A 19,780-nucleotide genomic window follows, 5' to 3' on the forward strand; every position below is an offset into this window, starting at 1 on the left:
ATTTTTTTAACTTTTCAACAATGTAAACATACTAATGCATAATATACAATACATCTATACACATCTCACTAACTCATTTTTCTCTCTTCAAATCTTAATCACTTATTTTTTTCTCTCCTCCATAAATTTTCTAATTCTTTCAAAATCTTTTATCTCAAAAACCGAACATCGATAAATTATAAAAATTATATGGGTGTTATTGAATTTTATGCTCTTTCATTAGAGATGTCATTCGATATAATTTTGGCAGATTTTTAAATACGGGGGCGGGGCCCGTATGGCTAAGGCTTTTGATTATCACACTATATGACTTATCACCTTCTATATCCTATCATAATCTATGACTTATCACCCCCATCATTTCACCGCCGCAACGCACGGGTACTTCGTCTCCAACTATTATTTATCTACTACATTATAAATCATTTGTTCCCTTCAAATTTTTTTAACTTTTCAACTTTTCAACAATGTACACATAGTAATGCATAATATACAATACACATCTCAATAACTCATTTTTCTCTCTCTTCAAATCTCAACCACTCATTTTTCTCTCTCCTCCATAAATTTTTCTAATTCTTTCAAAATATTTTATCTCAAAAACCATACATCGATAAACTATAAAAATTATATGGGTGTTCTTGAAATTTCATGCTCTTTCATTAGAGATGTCATTCGATTTACTTTTGACGGATTTTTAAATACGAGGGCGGGGCCCATTTCAACTTTCAATTTCAACAATGTACACATGATAATGCATGATGTACCATACATCAATGCCTACAACTTTTTCTCTGCTCCATAAATCATTTTATTCCTCTAATTCTTTCAAAATCTTTTATCTTAGGTTGATAAATAATAAAAATTATATGAATGTTCTTAAAATTTCATGCTTTTTCATTAGAGATGTCATTCAATATAATTTCGATGAATTTTTAAATCCGGGGGCGGAGAGCCCGTACGGCTAAGGCATTTGACTATGACACTCTATGACATATCACACTTTATGGCCTATCATCTTCACCAACTCACCGCCGCAACGCGCGGATACTTATTTTTGTAGCCACAAACCTTAATAATGATGATTCTAATGTTTACGAAACCGACTTGGATGTTGAACCAGGGCTGGTTCAAGGTTGGGACCGGACCGGAAAAACCGGGCCTTTATCTTTTAGTTTCTATTTTTTTTTTCCTTCCCTAAGTGCTTCCGGCCTTCTTTTGTTCTTAATGATTTTGGTCTTACGACATAGCTTTTCTAAACCCCAATTTCATAAAACTGACGAAACCAAATTTGTGTCCATTCTTTAGTCTCCCACTCGCCCTTATCCATATGAATGCCACTTATCTTCCATACGTTTTAAATACCTTACTTACTCACCTCCCGTATATCGGGAAGTCGAGATAGTTGATGAACAATAACGATTTCTTTTTGTTTGAAGTAACTTTGGATCGATTATCCTAAGTAGTATCTTTTCCGTAGTATTACCTCCATCCCTGATGAAGATGACCGGATTGTGGTCAACACTCAAAACTCTCTGCTTACTCTATCTATTGCCATAAAGCAATAGTTAACTTTAAACTTGGAACTTTTTTAGTTTTTCATATATTTCTTACCGTACGCTATATATGTAATGGATTTTCCTTTAAGAAAACCACGAAAAGTAAAGTCCGTGATGTAGGATTGGTATCCTTGTGAAGCATTTCGAGCTCAAGTCAACTCTTAAATCATAACCCAGAGTTCACTGTTTTAACCATCAGTCATTATTTGTTAGTATTCTTCGTAAGTATCAACTGTATATTCTTTATTTGAACTAATTGAGTCAATCATTATGATTTTAGTTAATGGAAATTTGATCAACGAACATATTATCTTTACTCCTTTATAAAGCATTTTATGTTTTTATTTATGATATGTCTTAAGAAATTAAGCATATTTTTTTTATTCCCCAAAAGCCCCTTTCACCATATTTGTACTTCCAAAAATGCTCCTCCACACACTACAACACTAAATTATCATATCTACCTTTATAGCAAAATGTCACTCCTAAAACAAAATTCTGCCGCAATGCGCGGATATTATACTCGTTTATGTTAAATATTGAATAAATGAATGATAATTTATTATCTTGGTATTTTATAATGGGCTTAGATCCTCACATCTATATCTATAAACAAACTAGCCTTCCATTTTAAGCTAATTAAGCCTTTTTTACAAAATTCCCATGTCTTTTATATATTACCATATCTATAATAACTCAAGATTTAAATTGTAGATTTGTTGACAATTGAATAGTAACAACATATATAGTATCATTATAAAGTGCATTGTTAAAGTGTAATTAAAACGTCTAAAAATAGCAGCGCATTGTATGGAAGATGCCAGCCATGATATGTTGATCATCATGCAATATGTTAATACGTACAATGAAACAAGGACTCGTCATCATCCATATTATTACCACATATTATCGATGCTTCACATGAATTGTCATCATTCATCTTGTCAAAAGCATCAATGAACTCATTGAGTGACTCGAATTGATGAGTCAACTCAGCCAAGTGTGCTAGCTCTAATCGAGGGACATTTGAGTTGTATCTTTTAAGTTGATAGCCATGTATTTGTTGTCACTCACGAGTTGACTCACTTGCTCCACAAGATCATTCGCTTGGTTCTTCTTTCGTATCCTTGATCTCCTAGCCGATTCTCTGTTGGATATCATTCGTTTTCGTTTCCTCAAGACTGAATCTTGATGATCATCAGATAATCTCGACTCTGGATGCTTGGTACACTCCATAGTACTACGGCGAAGGGCGGTGGTCTTAATTGTGAAACCAATTAAGTAAGAGGGCTTCACTGATCACCAAAGACATGATCATGACAGTAGTGCACCACGAAGAGCTTAACCAATATGTGTTAGCGATCAAACAATTTTTGTATTTGATTTTATTTAGGGACTAATTATATCTAAGGTGACATAGAAAGAAGTGATCGATGTGAGAAATGTATATTATACATGTACATCTTGGGAACTATTTATAAGAGGGCTTGAGTTTCTCTTCTCTTTTAGTATCAAAATCATACATGGAATCAATATTACCGCCTATTAGTTTATTATTTTAATTTATTTTATCTCATCATTTTATAATAACTTGATAATAATATATTATTACCAACAATATCTCCTTATTTCCTTATTACTTTCTATTACTATCCAATAATATTTATATATATCAAAACTTTTAATAAAAAAAAAAAAAGTGTTGCTTGAATTGATAAAGGACACATAACCCTCATCTCTACTAAATAGACATTGCATATGCATTTGTTTGAGGTTAAAATTTAAAAGCAATGGGTTGCTTTGCAAAGTGACCCAAGTGTGGCCAACTGGTAAAAAAAAATAAGTAAAATAAAATAAAAAATGATGAATCTCCCTAATTTAGCAACCTGATAATCTTCTTAACTATAATATCATAACACATATAAAAATCAAGAAATGAAATGATAAAAGAGAGTAAGTGCAATACATATGTCAAATTTTAAGAATTAAAAGAATTATTAAGGTAAATTTTTTGAGGATATATCACTTCTCGGTTTCCTGGTCCCATCTAAAAACTGAAATTATTCAAAGTGTAAATTTTTTAAATATTTCTCATAGTCTTATAATTATAATATATTATAATATTTACTATAATAATGCAACCACTTCTAGAAAATGCTATTTTGACTTCATTCTTTTTAGTCGGATTCGAAGCGCAAATCACTTTTTCACCGAGATCAAGTCGCGTTGAATTGAATCTATCTAGTACTTAAGGGTAAACCCAGTCATGGGGCAACATGTATTGTATACAGCCCAACCATGTACATAAGTCCATTAGTTTTGAGCCCAGATACATAAGAAAAATCAAACAATAGTTATTGGGTCGGCCCATTCTATACATAGATATAAAATGTGTTTGACTGTTTGGTTTAGATTTTTTTTTTCCTTTGTCTTTTCCTCTTTTATTCAAAACTTATATTAACCTATATACTAAAAACCAATTAGTTTTTTATAACTATTTATGCATAATGTACTATGTACTATTTTTTTTTTTCATCTGTTACAATTACTCAATGGCAGCTTCGTATGCCCAAATATGAAAAACATATATGTATACATATAGAATACAGATACAGACGAATAAACATAACCCATCAAATTTGAAATTAACACCGGGGAACGAAAACCACCGTTAGGATCAACGATTGCTGGATTACGTTTACATGCATGTAGGTTGCTTCCGGCAATCCAGTTCCGATGACGCCAATGTTACAAACGGATTTTGTCATCTTCCCTGTTCACCTCCTAAGAAAGATGAAATATCACAAAAGGATTCTGGGTTGTTGAGGCACATAGGGCTTGATGGAGGCTACCAAAAACTGGTGACGGTAGCGATGGTTTCAGGGCGACAGAAGTTACCATTGTTCCATAAACATGTTGAACACGATGCTGTTGCAAAAATGTTGTTCCGCATCTACTAAATCTTCGTTTTGGAAGTGGGAGAGATTACCGAAGATGCTTTTAGATGAGAGGAAGAGAGAGTCAAATGGGGAAAGTGAGAACGAGATTTTGTGTAATTTAATAATGGTAGTGTTATCCACCGTTTGAATATAACACATGGTTTTGTACAATAGATGGTTTTACATACTCAATACATAACAAAATAAAAACTTTCTTTTAGCTATAAAATTACATAAAATAATGTTAAGGACTATAATGGTTTTATCTTTTTAAATTTATGTTAATTTTATCTACTCATTTGTTTACTGTGATATAGTATACGTATTTCCATGCTAAAGCTTCCACTTTGGCATTAGCTTAGAATACTTTTGTCAAAATGTATTACATTTCAATGCTTACGAACATGATGTAATTTTTAATAGGCCTTCGTATTTTAAAAAGTATACAAAAACTTTTGATTTGTATATTACTTGATTATGCAATATTTAAGAATTTGTGCTCGCAACAATGCGCGAGGCTAAAAGTTTTAGTATAATACCAAATTATATGTTCGATGTACGTAAAATGAATTTATCAATTCAATACATCTACTCCTTAACATACATAGTTTATCAAAAATACTTTTAATGAAATTATCTACAACATTTAACTCTGAGCTCCTAAAATATCTAAACTGCCACATCTACATTAATGTACTTTTACATTAGTATAAAATACACTACTAGCCACGCCACTATCAGTCGTCATCACCAGTCTCGCCACCACCGATGATTAGCCGCTGTCGTATTCACCATCAACCATGTATCTCACGAACATATCATTTGCAATAAATGATCAACTGTTAGGTTGAAAATCGACTAAGTAAGATTTGTTCAAAATAGTTGAAGTTCAGTGAATGAAGTTTGCTCAGGATTCTGAAGTCATTCAGAATAAAGCTCACTGAAGCTTCACTTCAGTTTCAGAATCAACCAACACTAAAGACGTTCAGACTGAAGTCAAAGACTGAAGAATGAAGAAGAAGATCATTTCAGAAGCAGAGCTCAGAGAAGATCTTATCTGAAGACGAAACTGAAGAGGCTCAGTGTAAAAGTATTTACAACACTTTTACACTGATTACGAGGAAGTCTTTATGCAGGCTTTAAACTACCTTTACCCGGTTAATAACTTTATACCTGGGATTGGGATAGTTTTGGCAAAAGGTTGGGAATAAAGTATGTCAAGTCACATCAAAAAAACTTACATACTTTACCTTAAACAAACATGCTATGGATTTGTCCAACAAATCCATAAATGCACCCAACCATATTTGTACGACATTTTCCATGTCATCAAGACATGTTTGCCTATAAATATAAGACTTCTCACACTTGCAAAAATGCTTGGAACTTTGGCAATTGCAACGTGTGATACTTACTCTAAGTATTCTTACGAGTAACTCCTCGTTGATTATATCATTTGTATTTTTAGGTTGTTTAGATATTTTCACAAGTGTGATTATCTTTGTTCCGCAACAACCTTTGTATTTTGTTTATAGCAATAAATGAAATACTTGGAAAAATACATCTTGACTCATTGCCATAATACTTGATTATATTTAGTATTTATATAGTTTCAAGCAATTGTTCTTAACTATCTTACTTGTTCATATCCATCATCTGGATTGTGATTCTTAACTAGTCTTCATCTAGATTAGAATCACTTGCCAGTCAGGTTACTTGATATAACTATCATTATTATCATATTCGTATTATATCTTGTACTTGATTAACATCTTGTGTAGGTGGACTCTCATTTGGTATCAGAGCCTCCCAGGTTTATTCATTAAGTTGTTATACCTGTTTAGATCCTACAAGATGTCTGGAACCGAACAACCAAACCCAAACCCTAATGGTAACCCTGACCCAAATGTCAATATGAATCAAAATCCACCACCACCACCACCAATACAACCCAGTGTACACGTACACTTTCCTAACAACCCTGTTCCTAAGTTCAATGGGGATAGTGACTCATTCATCACATGGAAAGCTTGTATGCTCAAGTATATCACTGGGGTTGAGAGACACTTGACCTCTATTCTCTTAGAAGGTCCTTATGTACCAATGAATGCTTCAACTGTTGTTTTTAACCAAGATGGGACCCCTAGGTTAACACCCAAAGACAAAGATCATTGGTCAGAAGAAGACCACAGATTGGCTGACCTAGACTCTAAATTGCAGAATATGATTCTCTTTGCTGTCCCAGAAAGTTTAAAACCCACTCTTGTTTTACTTGACAATTCAAAATTAATGTGGGAAGAGTGATTAACTCAGTTTGAAGGTACAAAGGAAACCATTGTCACAAGAAAAGTTTCTCTGAATAAAAAATATGAAGCCTTCTTTGCTTTACCAAATGAAAGTTTGACAAACACGTATTTAAGATTCACAAATTTGGTTAATCAATTGAAAGCTCTTGGTGTCACAAAGGACAAAGAAATTTTGTTGGAAAAGTTTTGTGATATTTTACCTTCTAAATGGGAAAATTTGATCATGATATTAAGACAAGGAAAAACCCTTCACAGTCACACTCTTGCCTCTTTGTATGGTGCCTTTAGATACACTGAGGAGAATAAAGCTGAGAGAGTTGTGGCTGAGCAAGATGCTAAGAATCATACTTCAACCAGTTCTGCATTGGTTCATTATTCTGAACCCCAAGACACTGCTCTACTATCTCCTGAGAGTGATCATTCTGACTTTGTGAAGAAGATGGTAGCTGAATTAATGAAAGCTGGTAGCCAAAACTTTTAATCGTTTCAAATTTAAATCCAAAAGAAATGGCAAACAACTTTCTTCAAATAATTCCATTGACAAATCCAACTTGGAATGTTTTAAATGTGGAAAGAAAGGACATTTTATGAAGGAATGCAGATCATTACAACCTTCTTCATCACAAAATGCCCCTAACCATTCTATTTTTCAGAAAAATGATGATGGGTACAAAGCTAAGTACAAAAAGCTGAAAGCCCACATCGCAATGATGGCACAAGAAGAATCCAACAAGAATAGTTGCATGGTGGCAGACTCAGAAAAATGGGAGGATTCTGATGTGTCCTCTGATGATGATGAAGAAGTGAGGGACATGTGTTTCATGGCTCGTGAAGATCAAGGTCATGTTGTGAAAGCTGATGTGGAATCTGGTCGATGGGTGGACATAATAATGAAGAAGGTTAGTGCTTTTGGATTTGAGAAAGATGAGGAACAAAAATTGGATCTTTTAGTTCTGATAGAGGCTGACATTTCATATGTTGAAACTGTGCGTTCAGAAAGCATTAAAATGTTTGAAATAAAATCTTCTGAACTAAACGCCAGTCAGGCAAGACTAAAAGAGCTAAAAGATGTTCAATTGGCTTTGAAAAGTTATCAATCTCTGGTTTCCAAGCTTGAATTGGAAAAGGAAGAATTAAAAATTATTTTAGAAAAAGAACAGGAAATGGAAAAGTTATTTTTGATGGCAGCTTCAGGAAATGGACAAATTGAGGGATATGGTGTAGTGAATATTGGTCAAGTTAAGTTCACAAAAGTTGCATATGTGAATGGTTTGAAATATAACCTGATCAGTGTCAGTCAACTTTGTGATGATGGCTTCAAGGTATTATTTGATATTTCACAAGGCACCATATTCAACAGAGACTGGAAGGTAGTGATAATTGCTCCAAGAAAGGGAAACATTTACATAGTAGACATGAATAGTGCTACTTCTGAACAATGTTTCTACACAAAGGCAGATGAGGACACTAATTGGTTATGGCACAAAAGGTTATCCCATCTTAATTTCAAAAATATAAATAAGTTGTCAAGAAAACAACTTGCTGAAGGGATACCAGCAATGTCTTTCAACAAAGACAAGCCATGTCCAGGGTGTGAAATGGGAAAGAAGAAGAGAGCATCCTTTAAGACCAAGCAAAATTTCGGCATCATTGAACCACTTCATATGCTTCATATGGATCTTTTTGGTCCTGTGAATGTGCAGACAAGAGCTGGGAAGAAATACACTCTAGTTGTAGTCGATGAATATTCAAGATATTGTTGGGTGATCTTCCTTAGAACCAAAAGTGAAGCTGCTGCTGAAATTATTGCTCTCATCAAACAAATTGAACTCAAACACAAGCGAAAAGTTCGTCAACTCAGAAGTGACAACGGCACTGAATTCATAAATTCCACTCTGGAAACCTTCTGCACTGACACTGGCATATCTCAGAACTTCTCCTCAGCTCACACACCAAAACAGAATGGTGTTGTAGAAAGAAAGAATCGGACGCTGATAGAAGCTGCCAGAAGTATGTTGAATGAATCAGGTCTTTCAAAATATTTTTGGGCTGAAGTTGTTGCAACTGCTTGCTACACCCAGAATCGTTCAATTTATGTCAAAAGACATAAGAAGACTGCCTATGAAGTGCTCCGAAATAGAAAGCCTAATATTGGATATTTCCATGTATTTGGATGTCCAGTATACATTCTGAATGATTCCAACAAATTGGGCAAGTTTGATGCCAAAGCTGATGAAGGTTACTTCTTAGGTTATTCAACAATTCGCAAAGCCTTTAGAGTCTATATCAAAAGACTTGAAAAGGTTGATGAGTCAATTCATGTTACCTTTGATGAATCAAATTCTGCAATCTTTAATAAACCAATCTCTGAGCCTCCCTCAGAAGGTCCTATCAGTTTTGGTGAATCTAATCACAATGATAAATCTGATCAGTCACCTGAACATGTTTTTGATCATCTCAGTTCAGAACCAATTAAAAATCAGCAAAGTAACACCCCATTTTATCCTTCAGTCACTTTCAAACTACCTTCTGAATTGACTATTGGATCAGATGTGCGTGCTACTCCTCAGATATCAGTCTCCACTGAAGTACCTCAGAATGAAGAATTTCATGATGCAAATCGTGATTTACAAGATGATGAAGATGATGAAACTGAAATGGTTCATTCTGAACCATCTCCTGAAGTAAGCCAGAGGAGCTCTTGCACTGATATCATTGTTCATCCTGGTCATTACTCTAAATGGACTCGTTCACATCCAATTGATCAAGTGATTGGCGATCCAAGTAGAGGGGTTCAAACCAGAAGAGCCACAAGCGATCAATGCTTATATGTCAGCTTCTTATCACTGATAGAACCGAAGAAGATTTACAAGGCTATGAAAGATCCAAGTTGGGTTGAAGCCATGCAAGAAGAGCTTAACCAATTCGAAAGGAACAATGTTTGGGAGCTTGTTCCATGCCCCATCAATCTGAAGAAGGAACCAATTGAGACAAGATGGGTCTTTCGAAACAAGGTTGATGAAGATGGCCATGTTATCAGAAACAAGGCAAGACTTGTTGCAAAGGGTTATGCACAAGAAGAAGGAGTTGATTTTGATGAAACATTTGCACCAGTGGCTAGACTCGAAGCTATCAGAATTTTCTTAGCATTTGCAGCTCATCATGAATTCAAAGTCTACCAGATGGATGTTAAAAGTGCCTTCTTGAATGGAGAATTGGAAGAAGTCGTGTATGTTTATCAACCACCAGGATTTGAAAGCAAGGAAAAACCCTACTGGGTGTATAGACTGAACAAAGCTTTATATGGTCTGAGACAAGCACCTAGAGCCTGGTATGATACTCTAACTCGACATCTTTTAGATAATGGTTTTAAAAGAGGTGCAATAGATAACACTTTATTCATCTTGCATGAGAAAAGTGATATCTTACTTGTACAAGTATATGTTGATGATATTGTGTTTGGTTCTACAAATGAAAAATTGTGTGACAAGTTTTCAAAAATAATGTCTTCTGAGTATGAAATGAGTATGATGGGTGAGTTGACATATTTCTTGGGTCTTCAAGTGAAACAAACCCGTGATGGTATTTTTATAAATCAAGAAAAATATGTCAGAGATTTATTAAAGAAATATCAATTTGACTCTGTTTCATCCAAAGATACTCCAATTTCTACACCATTAACTTTGGACTCAGATCCTAACGGAAAACCTATTGATCCCAAAAAATATCGTGGTATAGTGGGATCATTAATGTACTTAACTGCAAGTAGACCAGACATAATGTTTGCAACATGTCTTTGTGCACGATTTTAATCTGATCCCAGAAAAGCACACCAGAATGCATTAAAAAGGATTTTTCGATACCTTAAAGGTGTCCCTAGACTAGGTATTTGGTATCCCAAAGGCTCAAGTCTAGATCTCATGGGCTATTCAGATTCTGATCATTTAGGTTGTAAGATAGATAGGAAAAGCACCATAGGTGGTTGTCATTTCCTTGGTGGCAAATTAGTTAGTTGGACAAGCAAGAAGCAGACTGCAGTCTCATTATCCACTGCTGAGGCTAAGTACATTTCTGTAGCAAGTTGTTATGCTCAGATTTTATGGATGAAGAACCAACTAACTGATTATGGTGTTAAGTATACCAAAACGCCAATATTCTGTGAAAACACAAGTGCCATCGCCATATCTCACAATCCTGTTATGCACTCCAAAACCAAGCATATCGATCTCAGGTACCATTTCATTCATGATCATATTTTAAAAGGTGATATTGAAATTCATTTCATTCCCACTGACAAGCAACTAGCTAATGTGTTTACAAAACCTTTAGATGTCAAAACTTTTAAACATCTCATCAGCGAGTTAGGAATGCTAAATCCTATGTAGCATTTTAGGGGGAATTGACAAAAAAAAATATCTTTACAAGTAAAGGAAATTTTTCTCTGAGGGGGAATTTTTGCCTCAGAAATTATTTTGTCTGAAATGGTTCATAAACTGAAGGACTTCAGAATTTCAGGAAATGAGAGAGTTCAGATTGCACTTCCTTAACCTCTGTCAGATTTTAAAATTATTAAATCTGAAGTCCATCAAAACCTTTTTATTATATGGTGGATACCCAGTTGGCAAGTGAATACGTGACTTTCACTGTACAAAGATACCTTTTTGCTGATTTGTCATATCACTTGCGCCGTAAAGAAAAATGATCATTGCTTTTGCATTAAAAACGGTTGAATATTTTTCGAAAAAGTGGGGTCATGGCCGTTGTTGCATTAAATGCGGACGTGTAACCAAAATTATTTTCAGATTTCAAACGCGATCAAAATCATTTTCAACAAAATATCATTTTATTTTATCATGTTTGAAATTCAAAAATGTTTTTTATTTACTTTTCTTTGGGAATCCCTTCGTATTCCTTTGAAAATATAAATACCTTTTTCCCAAAATCATTCCATCATTTATTTCATTTACTCCCAATCATTCATTCTCTCTCACTTTCTTTTTCCTTCAAACATTCTCAAACCCTAAATTCCTTCATAACTTTTTCATCTTCATATCCTTTCATCAACATATTCAATGGCTCAATCACAAAAAGAACCCAAAACATTAAACGCTTTTGAATACTCTCCCCCAAAATCGGCAGTCAAGCCAAGTTCGTCTTGGCCAAAAGAGTTTGAATCCAAATCCATCCGCTTTAATATGAATAATTACAAGGCAGCCCTCAATGCCAAATCCGATGGTTTGTTGGGGAGATTAAACACTTTTCTTCAACGATGCCCCATATCATATGCCTTGATTGCCGATCTTGAACAAATGTACCGCCGATATCTTCTTGAGTTCTGGTATTCGGCGGAAGTTAGCAAGTATGAAAAGTCTATATCCTTCACCTTGAAAGAAGGTACGGTGCAGTGTGTGTTGACCCTGGATGGGTTTCGGGAGGCACTAAGATTGAACTATCTGCCTCCCAATACTCCTTACATGAAAAGACGAAAAGGAGTAAATTTTAGAGAAGTATTGTTGGTAACCGGCCACAACCAGATTTTAGATGATGATGGCAATTTGAAGACATCAGGCCACATCTTCATTGCCGGTTTCAAGAACTGTTGGAGATATTTCTGGACACGGATTGTGGAGTGTCTAGGTGGCAATAATGGCGGTTTGGATCAGATCTCATTGATCCAAGTTGAGATGGGCTACTACTTGTGGCATGGTATGAATGTGGATTTTGCTGAAATGTTGTTCTCTCAGTTGTTGACCAAGTTGAAGGGGAAAAGGAGTATACATATTACCTTCCCAAGATTTCTAAGTTTGTGCTTCATTAATATTCTGGGAGAAGGATATTCTGATATATTCCAGGAGAGCTCTCAGACTGAATACTGCAAAGATCTATCCAAGCTCTCTGAGTCTGAAGATGAGCCTGAGCTCTCCCCTGCAATGCTTCAGGTACTTGGTAATAATGTTAAAACTGAAGTAGCACGACCAGCTGGCTCAGAAAGATCACTGGGCGGGTCACAAAAGAATGTGAGACCCACCAGTCGATCTAGTGGCAAAATGTTGAACTTATTTAAATCCAAATTAAGTTCTTCCACCCTGCCACCTTCATCTTCCACTGACCAACCTAAGGATCTCCCAAAAGATTCCTCAGGATCTCCAAAAGGGTTATTAAAATTGTGTCCTTTTAGGCCATCCTTACAACCCAGGGATACTAGTATCCAAGCTCAGCCTTCTGAGACCTCAAAATAGGTTTCAGAAAAAGGTCAAATGGGAAACTTACAAGCAACCATCTCCAAAACTTCTTTAGGAGGAGATGGTGAAGACTTAAGTGTGTCAGCCCAACACACATTAGAAGTTGAGTCTGCACGTGCACCCCCTGTAACTTCACAAATCTTACACTCTGTACATGCATAAACTTTTGATGTTTCTCAGGTGATACCCAGAGAAATGGAGGTTTCAACTTCTACGGCCAATGAAGGGATTCTTGGTGACAGCACAAGGATTACTGAGGCGACCCCGGTATCGACTGAAGAAGTACCACCCTTGACTGGTAACGAGCACTTGCTGCTGCAGCTGCTGAACCAGGTGTTGGTTCAGATTCTGGGAATCTGGACCAGAGCATATCTGATCAGATGGTAAATATCTGGGATGACGATGAGCTACCTCAGGGAAACCTCAAGGACTTTGAATTTGATGAGGATCTTCTGAGGGAGAATCATTCGGATTCTGAGCCACCCCTCAACCTTGTCAATCAACCTATGCCTCCACCTCCTTTGATCCAACAAGACATTCCCATCAATCCCCAAAATATCATTGATCTTGATCCTCCTTATCAACGACCACCAATTTCACACCAACACCCTTTGTTTCCTGAAGGTTTAACTCCTGCCTTTGTCACCTCACCAAGATTTGAACCACCACTCCAATACCTTCACCCCCAAATTCACAATATTCCACCAAGAAGAAACTTTGATCTGCCAGAAGATCAAGAGAAAGAGTTGGACTCCCCCACCCTTTGGTGCTTCTATTTCTATTCAACCTCCTCCACCATTGAGTATTGAAGCTCAGTTAGAGAAATCTCATACCGAAACCTACTTCTTCAGGTTGAGGGCTTAACCAAATCTCTAACTGCCAACACCAAGTCCGTGGCTGATCTGAAGGGTGCCCAAGTCTTTATGGGCACCGAATTTACAAAAATTGCTGGTAATGAAGGATTGGTGGCTGGGAAGCTTCATGAGTTGGTTTCTGCTTGCAATAGATTAAGTGGGGCGATTGGTGAAGCCTTCAACTGACCAAGAGGGATGTTCAGAATTCTGTTGTTGCCAATCTGACATCCTCTATGCATATGATGAAACAATCATTCTTGGCAGTTGAAAAAGAAGTGGCTGAGTTGGTGAAGAAGCCAAGCTTGGATGAGAAATCACTTGGTGTTTCGGTTGGTGAAAAGGTGACTGAGACACTGAAATATGTATTCTCTCAGGAAGTCAACTCTCAGATTTCAGTGTCAGTGGTAGAGAAAGTTGAAGAGAAGGTCAGATTGCTGATTTCTGAACTCTCCAAAGAAACAAATGACAAGGTTGACAAGACAATTACTGAAATGAAGAACTATGTGTCAAGCCTTGACCAAAATGTTCGGAGCCAGTTGAAACAACTTGATGAAATTCTGGCCCTGCTCAAGAAAGAACCTGAATTCGTTGCTCCTCCTCCTTCCTCACTATCTGCAGATGATAAGCAATTGTTAAAGGATGTTCTGGAGCATGAGAAGCTAAACTTGAACTCTACTTTTAGATTACGAGCTCAGTTTGCCACCATGTCAAAAGGCATTTCTAACAGCATTACACAGCAGAGTTGGGAACCTCTGCAGGGCATGCAGAAGGCCATTGACTTATATGCTAAGATGCCTGCGGAGATTCCCAAAGGGGGAAGTGATGTGCCAATTAGTCTGCTTGCCAGCTCTCAGGAATTAATTGAAGTGACCAAGAGGCAATCTGAGTCTGAGGGGGAACATCTGAAGAAGCAATCTGAGCCACCACCATCTGAGCCTACAAAGAAAGACAAAGGAAAAACTCAGATGGTTGAAGAACCAAAGAAGAAAGGCTCTAAGGATTCTGGATTTGTAGTTGGTGAAAATGTTGATGAACATGGTTATCTATTACCCGATCTGACTGCCGATGGCAAAAAGCTTGTGGCCCTTCAGAAGCAAGTCTCCAACCAGTTCATCATGTGGAGAGAAAATAAAGAAAGGGAAAGGGCACAACACTTAGCAATGGGTACCATTGATCTGCTTGATGCTGCAGCTCTTGGATTGACAGTTGAACGTTATCAGAAAATCAAGAATGATCCAAGAGTGCAGAAAGCTCTGGGAGAAATGGCTGAGCATGAGTATGGTATGCAATACTCACCTCTTGAACAAAAGCTAGACCATCTCACCTTCAAGTTGTCCATTGAGGACTTGGTGAAAAACAGAAAGAAGGAGATGGAGATAAAGAAGAAAGAAATTCTGGCTGAAGTTCAGAAAGTTGAGAGGCAACTGAACAAGCCACCCCAAAAGCCAAAGCTTACTGGCCCAAGATCATCAAGGAAACATGCTCGTGATTCTGACCTTTCGACCTTCATACCAATTTCTGAAGACACTGTTCAGATTCAGAATAAGCATGAGAAAGATCAATATGAGTATTACATGAAACACAGGTCTAATCCTGCAAAGATTCTGGATGTTGAGGTTGTCAAAGAAGATGGTTTGAAGTTGTTTAATTTGATTGTGAGGAGAGAAGGAAGGGCAGAAGAAGAATATAAGCAAGTTTCTGTACATGAGTTTGGGATCTCTGAGCACAGAGAGATGATACATGCTCTGAAGGGGAAGCCAAAGTCCCACCTGATTGGTGCCTGGATGCTGAAGATCCGACAAAAAATGAAGGCCAAGGTGGAGATGGAGGAAAGGCTATTTGGGAAAGTTGGTTCACCAAAGAGGAAGGCTATTGATGCACCTTCTGGCTCAAGGCCTGCAAAGAAGTAGTCTTGTTAATATTGTAAATATTTGTACTTGTAAATATTTTTTCATTTTATCATGTACTTGTAACTGAACTCATCTCAATATCATTTATATAGTTGCAAGTTACAACAAGTTGATAGGAAATAGTTTAAGTTAGAAAAACAACAAGAAAATTTTCTTCAGGCATCAATGATCTATAAGATGTCCTTAGAAATATTTTACAACTTAAACCAAAACTTGCATTTTTAGACTTACAAACCTGTATAGATAGAAGTCTAAAATGCATGAACTATTTTATAACAAATAGGGGGAATTTTGTTAGGTCGAAAATCGACTAAGTAAGATTTGTTCAAAATAGTTGAAGTTCAGTGAATGAAGTTTGCTCAGGATTCTGAAGTCATTCAGAATAAAGCTCACTGAAGCTTCACTTCAGTTTCAGAATCAACCAACACTAAAGACGTTCAGACTGAAGTCAAAGATTGAAGACTGAAGAAGAAGGTCATTTCATAAGCAGAGCTCAGAGAAGATCTTATCTGAAGACGAAACTGAAGAGGCTCAGTGTAAAAGTATTTACAACACTTTTACACTGATTACGAGGAAGTCTTTTTGCAGGCTTTAAACTACCTTTACCCGGTTAGTAACTTTATACCTGGGATTGGGATAGTTTTGGCAAAAGGTTGGGAATAAAGTATGTCAAGTCACATCAAAGAAACTTACATACTTTACCTTAAACAAACATGTTATGGATTTGTCTAACAAATCCATAAATGCACCCAACCATATTTGTACGGAATTTGCGATGTCATTAAGACATGTTTGCCTATAAATATAAGACTTCTCACACTTGCAAAAATGCTTGGAACTTTGGCAATTGCAACGTGTGATACTTACTCTAAGTATTCTTACGGGTAACTCCTCGTTGATTAGATCATTTGTATTTCTAGGTTGTTTAGATATTTTCACAAGTGTGATTATCTTTGTTCCGCAACAACCTTTGTATTTTGTTTATAGCAATAAATGAAATACTCGGAAAAATACATCTTGACTCATTGCCATAATACTTGATTATATTTAGTATTTATATAGTTTCAAGCAATTGTTCTTAACTATCTTATTTGTTCATATCCATCATCTGGATCGTGATTCTTAACTAGTCTTCATCTAGATTAGAATCACTTGCCAGTCGGGTTACTTGATATAACTATCATTATTATCATATTCGTATTATATCTTGTACTTGATTAACATCTTGTGTAGGTGCACTCACATGAACTATTAACAATAATTGACCATATGAATTATTGCAACTAACATATTACTTGATGTTTCAGTTCTCATTATCGCGTGTTTAGAAAGATTTTTAGACCAGTCTTTAAAAACGATTAAATATTTCCTTTGAAATTTATTAAAATTCAAATTAAGATTTGAAATAGGTTGGTAATAAAAACTATAAATTAAAGAATTACAAAATCCATTGAATAAAATTTACATATCACATTATCAATTGGCCATTATAATTCAAAGCAATTTCTCCTTCCTATTGGTATCATCACTGTATTTATTAAAAAAAGAAAAACAAATATTTTTCCAAACTGAAACCATAATCAAAACACTTTAAGGTAATGTATACTTCTGGTTCACCCTTAAATTTAGCACGATTTGTAAGTAAAAGGTTTCCTTATTGAAACCATAATCAAAACCCTTGTTAACAAATTCGTTAGAAGTCATTATATCTAAACTATCCTTTTTATTATTTTTACTTTACTTAATTCATATCTTGTTAGCAAGTAAAATCTTCTGTTTATCCTATATATACGCATATCTTTGGATATACTCTGCGAATTATAATATCACATTATCACATATATCTAGATTTTTGCAAATGTCGACTCTGGCATTCTGTTCGCAAGAAACAAGCATGATCGGAAGAAAAACTGAAATAAATTTGGAAAGTTCGAATCACACAACAATCACGAAATATGAAGACGAATCGTACCCAGGCAATAATACGATTCATGTTAATGCTGTCAAAACCACAAATAACATAAACATGTTCAACAAAACCGAAAAACAAGAAAGGAAATTCAAGAATGTTAGGAAATTTTGTGCTACAAAGAAGAAAGGACTACGAATTCGAGATCTTGGCGAGGATTTCCCTATTGTTTCTGTAAGAAGTAGTGAAGGAAAACTAGTATATATATGTCGATTATGTCACAGAAATTTCATGTCAATGGGACACATTTACTTTCATCTAAAAAGACATTCTGATGGTGCCCGGAAGATATTCTATAAACTTGTTGCAAGAAATAGCACCAAAATCGTCAAAAAAGATGGTAATGAGAACCACGACCGTGATGATGTTAAGGTCGTTGAGTTGATGAATAAGTTTTTATTGAAGTGGGAGATGAAAAAGGGCAAGAGAAGTAGTCAGTTAAGACCAAGAGATGTCGCGGATTTAAATAGGGCTAATAATGTAGAGAACGCAAGAGGTAGATGTTGGGGATCAAAAGTTGTCGATGATTTTGTAAATGAACTAAAACGTGCGGTGGATGGACTAATGATGCTGGCGAGTGATCAAGATTATATACAGCGGGAAGTTGAGGATTTGGAGGTTGATGATGAGGATGTACAAGGTGCGGCGGAGGGACTAATGCTGATGGGGACTGATCAAGATTACAAGCCTATTTCAAAAACAAGTATGACACGACGGAAAGTTGAGGTTGATGAGGATATGATAGAGTTGGCTGAGAGTCTTTTGCTTTTATCTCGTGGTACGGGATCAAATTTACGGGTTGAAGATGGGATGATTACAAGCAGCGGTGGGTGTAAGATGATTCATGATTTTGATTTGAATGAGGAACCTTCAATGGAATGTGAGTAACGATATTCCAACAAAAACGTTGTGATTGAATTATATATAATTATATACAAACTGTTGTTTGTATATCGGCAGATTGAAATTTTTTCTAGAAATATAAATCCTAATTTCCACTATATTCATATATTCTTTAGCATTATACAACTGTTTGTTTTAGAAATTAGTCTGTAATTGTTCACTTTTTTTTACTTGAAATCTAGCATAAATTTTTATTTTGTATACTCTCATTGACTTTATTTTTGTTTAAAGGTAACTTTTATTCTTATATCTCGCACAATAATAGAGGACCAACATTTACAAACTTACATTACATTGAACTTACACCAATCCTGCCAGCTAATCGTACGGTTCTAGGATCTATTTTTATACCACAAAAAACTTGAAACATTAATATCATTAATAATCTTCCCTACGTTGACTTTAATATATCAAAACATGTAATCGTTCCTAGCTTTCCACAGGCACCAACATGAAACCATAACAATTCCTTTTAATACCAATCTAGCCTTTTCCCCAAGGTCCTCAAAGTTGTGTATCTCGACAATGTCCCTAAAAGAGAAAAAGATAAATGGTTTCACTTTACATCATTTACTAATGAAGTTCCATACTTTCATTTTATACTTGCATTTGTTAAGTCGGAAAACAACCAAGTATAATTTGTTCAAAAAATTTTGAGTTTCAGAGAAAATACTTGTATAGAAATTCTGCAGCCTTTCAGAATTAATTCTCTAAAGCTTCACTTCAGATCAAGATCAACCCAAACTGAAGACATTCACTCTGAAGTCGAAGACTGAAGACTGAAGAAAGAGAATCATTTTAGAAACAAAGCTCAGAGAAGATTCCACTTGATCGAAGACTGAAGCATCTCAGTGTAAAAGTACTTACAACACTTTACACTGATTACGAGGAAGCCTTTTTTACTTTACCATGCTTTATCCAGACAATAACATTGTTGCTGGAAAGCTTTTTGGTTAAGTCAAATGGTTGGAAATAAAGTGTGAAATGTCACATCAAATGTCTTTCACATTTAACCTTAAAATACACGATTTAAGAAATCTTATTGATTTCCTAAAATGTATCCCAACAAAGTATTGTACGGCCTAGCCCACGTCATCA

This window comes from Erigeron canadensis, chromosome 8 (genome assembly GCF_010389155.1).
Source record: "Erigeron canadensis isolate Cc75 chromosome 8, C_canadensis_v1, whole genome shotgun sequence".
In the NCBI taxonomy this organism is placed as follows: domain Eukaryota; kingdom Viridiplantae; phylum Streptophyta; class Magnoliopsida; order Asterales; family Asteraceae; genus Erigeron; species Erigeron canadensis.